Source organism: Neopsephotus bourkii, unplaced genomic scaffold (genome assembly GCF_033783945.1).
Source record: "Neopsephotus bourkii isolate Nb327-2 ecotype Australia unplaced genomic scaffold, CSIRO-AGI_Nbou_v1 NB_1547, whole genome shotgun sequence".
Taxonomy (NCBI): Eukaryota; Metazoa; Chordata; class Aves; order Psittaciformes; family Psittacidae; genus Neopsephotus; species Neopsephotus bourkii.
Genome location: NW_026902023.1, coordinates 467,542 through 476,747, shown reverse-complemented (window position 1 = coordinate 476,747; position 9,206 = coordinate 467,542). Strand labels below are relative to the sequence as shown.

Sequence of the window (9,206 nt, the reverse complement as noted above, 5' to 3'; positions counted from 1 at the left end):
GTTTCACAGATCATAGAAGAAAAAGGGTATTTTATTTGAATCAAACAACTATAAATAATTTGCATGCATAAACCGGTTAACACCACCTTCTGATGCTCACAACTTTCTGTCTGAGCTACAGTTCAACAGTTAAAAACATTTTCATCCTTTTGCTACAGACACCACCTTCAAATGTGAAAAATTTTGGAAACATGCAACTACGTTAATAAAAACACCTCCCACCCTCCTTTTCAATTACAGACATTCCGTAAACAAACATATTGGGGTTGGGGTTGCAGTTGCTTGTTTGTGGTGGGGAAAGTACTACCTTTTAGAGTTGAAACTGGTTATTGATACTTTGCAGCAGAGCTATATAAACTCCTTTGCCAACAGACATAAGGGATAGGGAGACTCTATAATGCAGGGGAACAGGAATAACCTGTGAGGAAATGGAAAAGACACCATCAGCTACTACTTGTGGGTGTTGACCTCTTTGTGACACAAGACTATGGTCCCAGTGGGGAATCTCTGAGCATCAATATCTAAAGCAGCTGATGAGGTAAACACAAGAGAGATCAGTGTCAGCATTCACTGTGTAGCCCTGAGTTTTGTGAACATATATAACAGGTTTGCTGCATTTCTTTAAACACAGCAACCTGACCTTGTGATACCATGTTGAACAAAATATGCCCAAGGGCAGCATGCTTCGGTGAGGCTCTGACTGGGCCATGACTACAACACAGGAATGCTCACACATGTTTGGAGAATGACTGGAGGCAAAGAAGTTTCAGAGAGAATGAGTGTCCTGGGTTTAGCAGTGGCAGTCATTTTTTCTCTTTCTTGGTAGCTGGTGCAGTGCTGTGTTTTGACTTTCAGCTGGGAACACAGCTGAAAAACAATGATGTTTTGGTTTGGCCAAGGACTTTGTGGGCCTCATGCTCTGCCAGGGAGGAGGGGAGCCAGGAGGAAGCAGAGACAGGACACCTGACCCAAACTGACCAAAGAGGTATTCCATACCACAGCATGTCATGCCCAGGATGTAACTGGGAGTTACCGGGAAGGGCAGGTGGACTGCAGGGTTGGAGGAGGTATGGGTCGGTGCTTGGTCGGGATGGGGGGAGCAAGTTATCGGTCGCCTGGTGATGGGGTGTTGTATTCTCTTCCCTTGTTATTTCCTTTATCATTACTATTGGTGGTAGCAGTAGTGATTTGTGTTATACCTTAGTTACTAAACTGTTCTTATCTCAACCCGTGGGAGTTGCATTCTTTTTGATTCTCCTCTCCATCCCTCCGAGAGTAGGGGGAGGGCAGAGGGGGGGGGGGGGGGGAAGTGGGTAACAAGCTGTCTGGGTGGGTTTAAACCACGACAATGAGGGAGCTGTGCAAGTATCCTGCTTATGTAAGGACCTCCTGAGACCTTAGAAAGTTGACATTCTTAAACCTTCCCTTGTTCAAGGAACACTGCGCTCCTCCACCCAATCACCAGCTTGCGCACGGTTTCGTGGTTTTAGAGCATAGCTGTAGAACTCCACCCCATTTTGGGCCTCTATGCTACTGCCTTGTCATGAAACGAAGGGAAAGTCTTCCCTTATACATAAAGGTGTTCATGGACAAATAGAAGGCAAGTAGGAAATCTGAACATTATCGAAAACCAAAAAGATAGCAGTACTATTAAAGCATGTATTAAAAACCATGCACCCCTATTTATAACACATGGACATACAGAAAAGTTCTTTTGGTTTGTGGTTAAAGTTTTCCAGGTTAAAGGAGTACAAAATTTTTAACTATTTTTTTTTTTTTATTATTATTTCTATGTGTTCTTAATAAATTAATTTTATTAGTGAAAATGGTATTTTCTGAGAAAGTTGTTCTTAATGAATGAATATTTAGGGATTTGTGAGCCAGTTTGAAGCAGCTCCCGTGTCTCCAGACAGCCTCTATCTTATGCATACATTCACTGTAGGGACACATTTGTGTGATACTCTCTCTCAGTGAAGGCACGCTTCAGCAAGTCTTGTTTTTAATGTTGTGTCATTAATAATTCCATCCCGATCTGCTTTAAACTGCATGAACTGGACAATTTTTCCCCAGGATACCTGGTCAGCTGTGTAAACGAGTGTCACGTAGCAGCAAGCTAGCCAAGTTTCTCATGGAACACCACACACCAGGAAAAGCTAGTCCCTGTCAGGTTAACTGATTTGTAAGTATGGATCATGACACAAGTAAAATAATGAAAAATGAACCTTTCCAAGATGCTTTTTCTTTTTTCTTTTTTCTTTATCATGCTTATAAATAACTGAAGCAGATTTACTTTGCAAGGCTTTGGTAGCAGGGAGGTGTGACTGTAGGGTGACCTCTTCAATAATAAACCAGGAGCTATTCGTGAGTTGGACAGAGCCAGGGCCAACTAGCTCCAAAACAGACCCACAGTGCTGAAAGCCACTGCTACAATCTATATAAGAGTGTCCTACTCTTGGAAGATCTTCCAAGGCTAGATGGGGTCCATGTGCCTGGGTTTGAAGGTAGGAGTTTTCCTTCTCCTATGAGGAAGGCCTGACTTCACTAACGAAGATTCAGGAAGGTGGGGCCAGATCTGCGCAAGCTGAATCTAACCTAAAAAATCCACTGCGCAGGCTGGAAGGGCTTACTCTCCCTTGTCTGTATGGACAGGAAAGGTTTGGAACAGTAGCTGACAAGGCGCATGGGTAGCTGCAGATCCAACCTTGCATGAGGACAGACCAGCGCATGGGACACTCAAGATTGCTCAGGAGGTGACACTCCTGGTCAGACACTTCCTGATTGCCTAAGCACCCTTTTTTTTCCAACCAGATTTGCATATCCCACATATCCTTGGTCACCATGCTTGTTAGTAAGTGTGGTTATAGCCTTCCACAAATCTTTGCTCACGAAACCAGCCATCAATCTATATGATAAAGGGTAAAAGAAGGTGCAGCTGCTGTGAGAGAGGGGAGTGAGTAAAATGTGATCAGAACAGTTCTGCAGACACCAAGCAGGAGAAGCACCACAGCAGAGTCCATGGTGGAGCAGAAATCCACCTGCAGCAATGGGGAGGACCCCAAGCTGGAGCAGGGCTTGTCCTGAAGGCAGCTGCAGCCTATGGAAAACCCATGTAGGAACAGGCTCCTGCAGGAGCTGAAGACCATGGAGAGCAGCCACAAATTCTGAGGTTAACTACTACTTGTTTTCTTTCTCTTCTAAATAACAAGCCAGGTCTCTCTCTCTCCTGTGTACACATACATAATTTACTCATAAAAGTTCTGGGCAGAAAATGGGAAATGCACATCCCACACCAGCTTTCAAAGTCACACCTGTATCCAGCCATGTTATCGAGACGTATCTTCTTTCTCTCTCCGATAAACTAGTCACATTAATGGCTTTATTAGCAGCCTTCACAGGAATGACAAGAGGCTGTAAGACCCATGCAGATCGAGTTCTCTGAAGAGCTTATTTCAGAATTTTTACCAAACATTTATCAAAGAATAAAAAAAACATATTATTAGGGAACAGCTCTTCTCTTCCTCTGACCCCATCTTGCTAATTTTAACCAGTTCTTTTGAGCTCTACGAGACACTAAACTACCAAACCTTATTTCTCTGTTTCTTCCTTCTCTAAAGATAAAAAACCTAACCTAACCCAACCCAACAAAAAAAAGAAAAAAAAACCTCATCAAATTTCAGTGTATATTTTTAAGCAGCAGTAATATTTAAAACCTTTTTGTAAAGAAGAAAAAATTAAAACCCTCTCTATTGCTTTTCATTTCTGTTATAATTTGTTTTGTGAAATGTTGCATTTTCCAGCACTTCACTGAGAAAATTAAGTTATCACTGTTGGAAAATAAGGACATAAGGAACTTACTGAAGTGTGATAAACTAGTTTTTCAGTATCTGTGAAATTCAAGGACATACATACGTATCAGAAGAACAGGAACACTTTGTGTCCACAAGGTTTTCTGAATCTTGCTTAATAAAATAAAACCAGCTGTTTATTTATTAGGTTCTATACTTTTATTAGTTATATTTCTATAATACTATTTATGCTACTCAAATATTTGAATTTGGTTAACTGCAATACATTAGAGGAAAAAACAGCTTGAGTTGGAAAAAAATATTTCCTAAAATTATTTCAAACTTCTTCAGTTTTCCTCCTTACCTGTTTTCATGCACACATCAAAGATGAGTATTCCCCAATGAAACTGAAGGTGGAAAGAAGTTGTTATACAATAAAGCAAGCTAAAATACAATTAAATGCAAAAGATTATCTAAGCCAAGCAGGTATCTTTCTGAAACAGAAATCCGGGTAAGCTTATTATGGAGCAAAACAATCAAGAGGATGAAAATTCACACTTTTTTAAAAGGCTGCAAAGAAAAGAAGAAAATCTAAAATAATTTGTAGACATCATTGTCTATCAGTCCAATGGGTGAAAAGGCCTTGTATGGAAATTGAGGCATTATGGAAGAATTCCTGCTTTGAGGAATTCACTAGCAAACTGTGACTTCTCATACAAAGCAGCTTTAAGAGCATTTGGATAAATAGCTATTTGACAGAATGTTAGTGGCAAATAAACACTCTTTGTCTTCTCATGAGTGTTTCCAGAGATAAAGTGTCCAAAAAGAAGATGACAGAACAAACTAAAAAAAAATGAATAATATCTTTAGGACAAGGTAAAATTTACACGGATCCTAAGCTGAAATACAGTGTTAAATTTTTCACAAAATGCCCTTCTTCATAATTTGCTCTACTAATTACAGCAACTGCAGTTTATAGTGTAAGGTATTTTTAATATGAAGAAGATAATTTTGTTTCCCCTTTGCAGCCTGTGAGGCCCATTTGACATGACATATAGGGCATCTGCAGGTTCCAATGCTTTAATAAGAAAATGCATATAACATATTGTTGTTAGTATTTATGCTGCTTCTTTTAAAAAAGCAATTTTTTATTCCTTCTGTGAAATATTTCATGAGAGACTTACAGGAACAAGACCAGATCAGACTTAGTGATCAATGTATTATACAGTATTGGATTCTACCTTTCTATTTACATACTTGTCCATAAAAAATGACTCATTGTAATTCCCTTTTTCTAGAAGTACATCCTCAAAAACATACAATCTCTTTCTAATGGAAATCAGAACTACAATTAGATCTAATAAAAAAATGCACTAGAAGAATGTTTTTTCTGAAAAAAGATGCTGGCACAGTATAATTAAAAAAAAAATCAAAAGGACACGTCAATTCTCTTGACAATTTTAATGCAAAACTGCGAAGGCTAGCTGGTCTGCCTGCCTTCATGGCTTGTGCTGCCAGAGTTTGTCTTGTCCAGCTGCCCCTAAAGGTCTCCCCATTTCTGCAACAAGACACAATTCCTGGAAATAAACTTTACCTCTGAAGGATGCACCCCTGTCTTGGTTTAAGCATAACCAGTAAATCAGAACCACGCAGCTGTTAGCTCATTCCCCCACTTCCTTGCCTCACTCCCACAGAGATGGGGAGGAGAATTGAAAGGATGAACTCCTATGGGTTGAGATAAGAACAGTCACAGAATCATGGAATCACAGTATAGTTAGGGTTGGAAAGGACCTTAAGTTCATCAAGTTCCAAACCCCCTGCCATGGGCAGGGACACCTCGCTCTAAACCATATCACCCAAGGTCTCTTCCAACCTGGCTTTGAACACTGTAACTAAGGTATAACACAAATCATTACTGCTACCACCAGTAACAATAATGATAAGGAAAATAACAAGGGAAGAGAATACAACCACTCACCACTCACCGACCGATACCCAGCCTGACCAAGCAGTGATCTCACCCTTCTGGGTAACTGCCACCAACTCTACATCCTGAGCATGACGTGCTGTGATGTGGAATACCTCGTTGGCTAGTTTGGATCAGGTGTCCTGTCTCTACTTCCTCCCAGCTTCCCCTTCTCCCTGGGCAGAGCATGAAACTCACAAAGTCCTTGGTCAGACTAAACATGACTTAGCAACAACTAAAACCATTGGTGTTAGCAGCGCTGTTCCCAGGCTGAAAGTCAAAACCACAGCACTGCACCAGCTACTAAGAAGGAGAAAAATGACTGCTGCTGCTGAGCCCGGGACACCAGTTGGTAACTGGACAGTCTGCAGTTCCATTTGATCAGATACATAAAGAAATGCATGTATTTATACACATACACATATACACACAAATCTCTCTAGTCTTTTGAAATAAATTTTAACTTGGGGAGTTAAAGAAATGCCACATTTAAGGATAACAATTTTTAAAATACAAATTAGTAAAACAGTTTTCTAAGATAATCTATTGATAGATTATATTTTAAGATATTAACCTGGAAAATGGGATCAAGTTGTCATCTCTCCTAATTCCAGTTCAAAGCCGATTTTCCTAACCTGGCATAACTCTCACACTTTCTATGGCACAGGAATATATTAATCTCTGAATTGTTTCTTAAAAATTAAATACTAGTGCCACTAGTCTTTCCCCTCATGTACCTTCAGTGTTACATCTGAAGTAAACAGGTTAGATCTACCAGCCCATGTACAGATGATAAAATAGCCAAAGAAAACCACATTTTGAAAGTGAACAGCTTAAAAATAAATTTGACACATACCTCGTTAACACTTTAAGGTTTCAGCAGTTATAAACCTGCTCAAGAAAAGGATCATTAGACCTGTAGGTACTACGAATAATCTGGAGCCTAAGTACGGACCTACTGTGTGCTAGTAAAGCCTGAATGTTCATTGTAGACAACTGTGGTGGGCAATGTGACTGGAAATCAAGCACCTTGCAAGAAAAAAATGAGATAAGTTTTTTGATTCATTATCATGGTATGTAGACTCAACCAGCATATATGACTGTCTAAATAGAAAAATGATTTTTTTTAATTGTAAAATCATATTAAAATATATATTATATGAATGGCATAGAGAATAAATATGTCAAAGCATTCACCAGAAGACTTGTGTTTACCCCCTCCTTATATAAAGCTGTTTACTTTCCAGGTAAGTGATACAGTGCCTAATCTAACAAAAGAAATCTCCTCATGACATGAGTGTGCTAGCAACCAGACTGCCTTGTAAAGGAGGAAAGGAGTCTGGGAGTAAAATCCTCAAATTCCCTGGACTCAGGAGCCTTCAAAGGGAAGACTAACTATAAAACCTAACACATGCTACCATAAAAGCAAGATGGAAAAAAGTGAGAAGCTCTAATGCTTTAAATCCATCTGAGGATTCACTCTTAGTGGTGCCTTTGAAAGCTGTCATTGACAGAAGCTTTTGAAAGAAGTTACTTTAATGAGCATCTCAGAAGAAGCTGTATTTAAAATGGGCCATATTGCCTGTGATGGTAATATTGCTAACATGCAAATAGTCAAAAAACTTCCAGAATCACTATGTAACTTTATTTTTTTTTTTCACCTCTTGAGGAAAGCAGTGATAAAACTAAATGAAAATGACCCTCCAAAACCTATGGAAACTAGGTGTTAAAGCTTACTGTTTCATATCTGTCCTCTGCTTTAGCAATCAACAACAACAACAAAAAAAATTAATCAAAGGCAGGATAAAAAATTACAGTCAAACATAATCCCTTCCTCTTTCCACCCCCAAGAGATCTTACCAGAACGGAACAAATTCTCTCTCTTTTGCTTCAGAGCACCTGGTTCCCACTTGCTAGCTAAAGGTAATTAGCCTTTAATTATCACCAGTTACATTTTCACCTGCAAATCACTGGAAAGTCAGGCTTGCCCAATTAGCATATTCATCTCCCACCTGCAGGCTGTGGGGAAACATTTCTGCACTTCAACTGAAGGATTAACCTTTCATTTGCCAGTGTCTTAGCTGCATTCTCAACTGAACCTACAAAATGAAACTCATTCATGTGTTTACAGATTCTGAGATCAAATCATCTGGTTTACTACAAACTGATGTTAAGGGCTTCTTATAGAATCATAGAATAGTTAGGGTTGGAAAGGACCTTAAGATCATCTAGTTCCAACCCGCCCTGCCATGGGCAGGGACATCTCACACTAAAGGATCTCACCCAAGGCTCTGTCTAACCTGGCCTTGAACACAGCCAGGGGTGGAGCATTCTTCCTTCTATGTGGTTAACCATGGGAAAAACCTTATCTATTTTCACACTAACACACAATAAATAAAAAGAAACAAAACCCTCAAACTGTCCATTTCTTTCATTTTTGTCTCAGCAGTTTAAGTGAACTGGAGATTTCTTGACACTGTTGATCTATCAATGAAAATCCAAAGCATGAAGTTTTCATGAATCCTCCTAGAACTTTTGGCAATACAGGCAATGATCTCAAAGGCAGATGGTTTGATTGTCATTACCAAATATGTACAATTCAGCTGACCTTCCAGAACTCTATTTTCAGCTTTTGCGACCTTATTATAAAATTTGCTCTCCAGCTTAATTTTTGCTTTTGCTGCTATTTTCATAAACACAACATTATTTTTTGCACTTATACAGATTTGATGATGAAAATGTTTGCTGGCTAGGGATTTACCTGTGCAAACACATGCCTCTGCAGGTGGCACATTCTAGTGCCTACAAAAAGACTAGTAATGTGTGTAAACATGTCACTAAAATGCACATTTTCAGGGGGAAGGCAAAGAACTATTAATCATTACAGACCAGGACACTGTGGCCAATGCCTGTAATAATATATGCACATCTGAAATATAAATAACATACACTAAGCTAATGTTTAAAAGTCCTAGCTTAGGAATTTTGTTTGGGTTTTTTTTAATTTTAAAAAATAAATTGAATGCTTGTCCTGGGTTTAGCAGTGGCAGTCATTTTTCTCTTTCTTAGTAGCTGGTGCAGTGCTGTGTTTTGACTTTCAGCTGGGAACAGAGCTGAAAAACAATGATGTTTTGGTTTGGCCAAGGACTTTGTGGGCCTCATGCTCTGCCAGGGAGGAGGGGAGCCAGGAGGAAGCAGAGACAGGACACCTGACCCAAACTGACCAAAGAGGTATTAGATACCACAGCACGTCATGCCCAGGAGGTAACTGGGAGTTAGCCGGAAGGGCTAGAGTGGACTGCAGGGTTGGAGGAGGTATGGGTCGGTGCTTGGTCGGGCTGGGGGGGCGAGTTATCGGTCACCTGGTGATGGGGTGTTTTATTCTCTTCCCTTGTTATTTCCTTTATCATTACTATTATTGGTGGCAGCAGTAGTGATTTGTGTTATACCTTAGT

At 39.7% G+C, this 9,206-nt stretch overlaps 1 long non-coding RNA gene across 1 annotated transcript; it reads right to left on the bottom strand.

The window, feature by feature from the left end:
- Positions 1 to 5,288: 5,288 nt before the first annotated feature.
- Positions 5,289 to 7,913, bottom strand: LOC133221770 (uncharacterized). Its single transcript, XR_009728067.1, has 3 exons — positions 7,612 to 7,913; positions 6,608 to 6,780; positions 5,289 to 5,343 (listed from the first exon to the last, which is right to left on the bottom strand). It is a non-coding gene; the product is annotated as an uncharacterized LOC133221770 (long non-coding RNA).
- Positions 7,914 to 9,206: the final 1,293 nt, after the last annotated feature.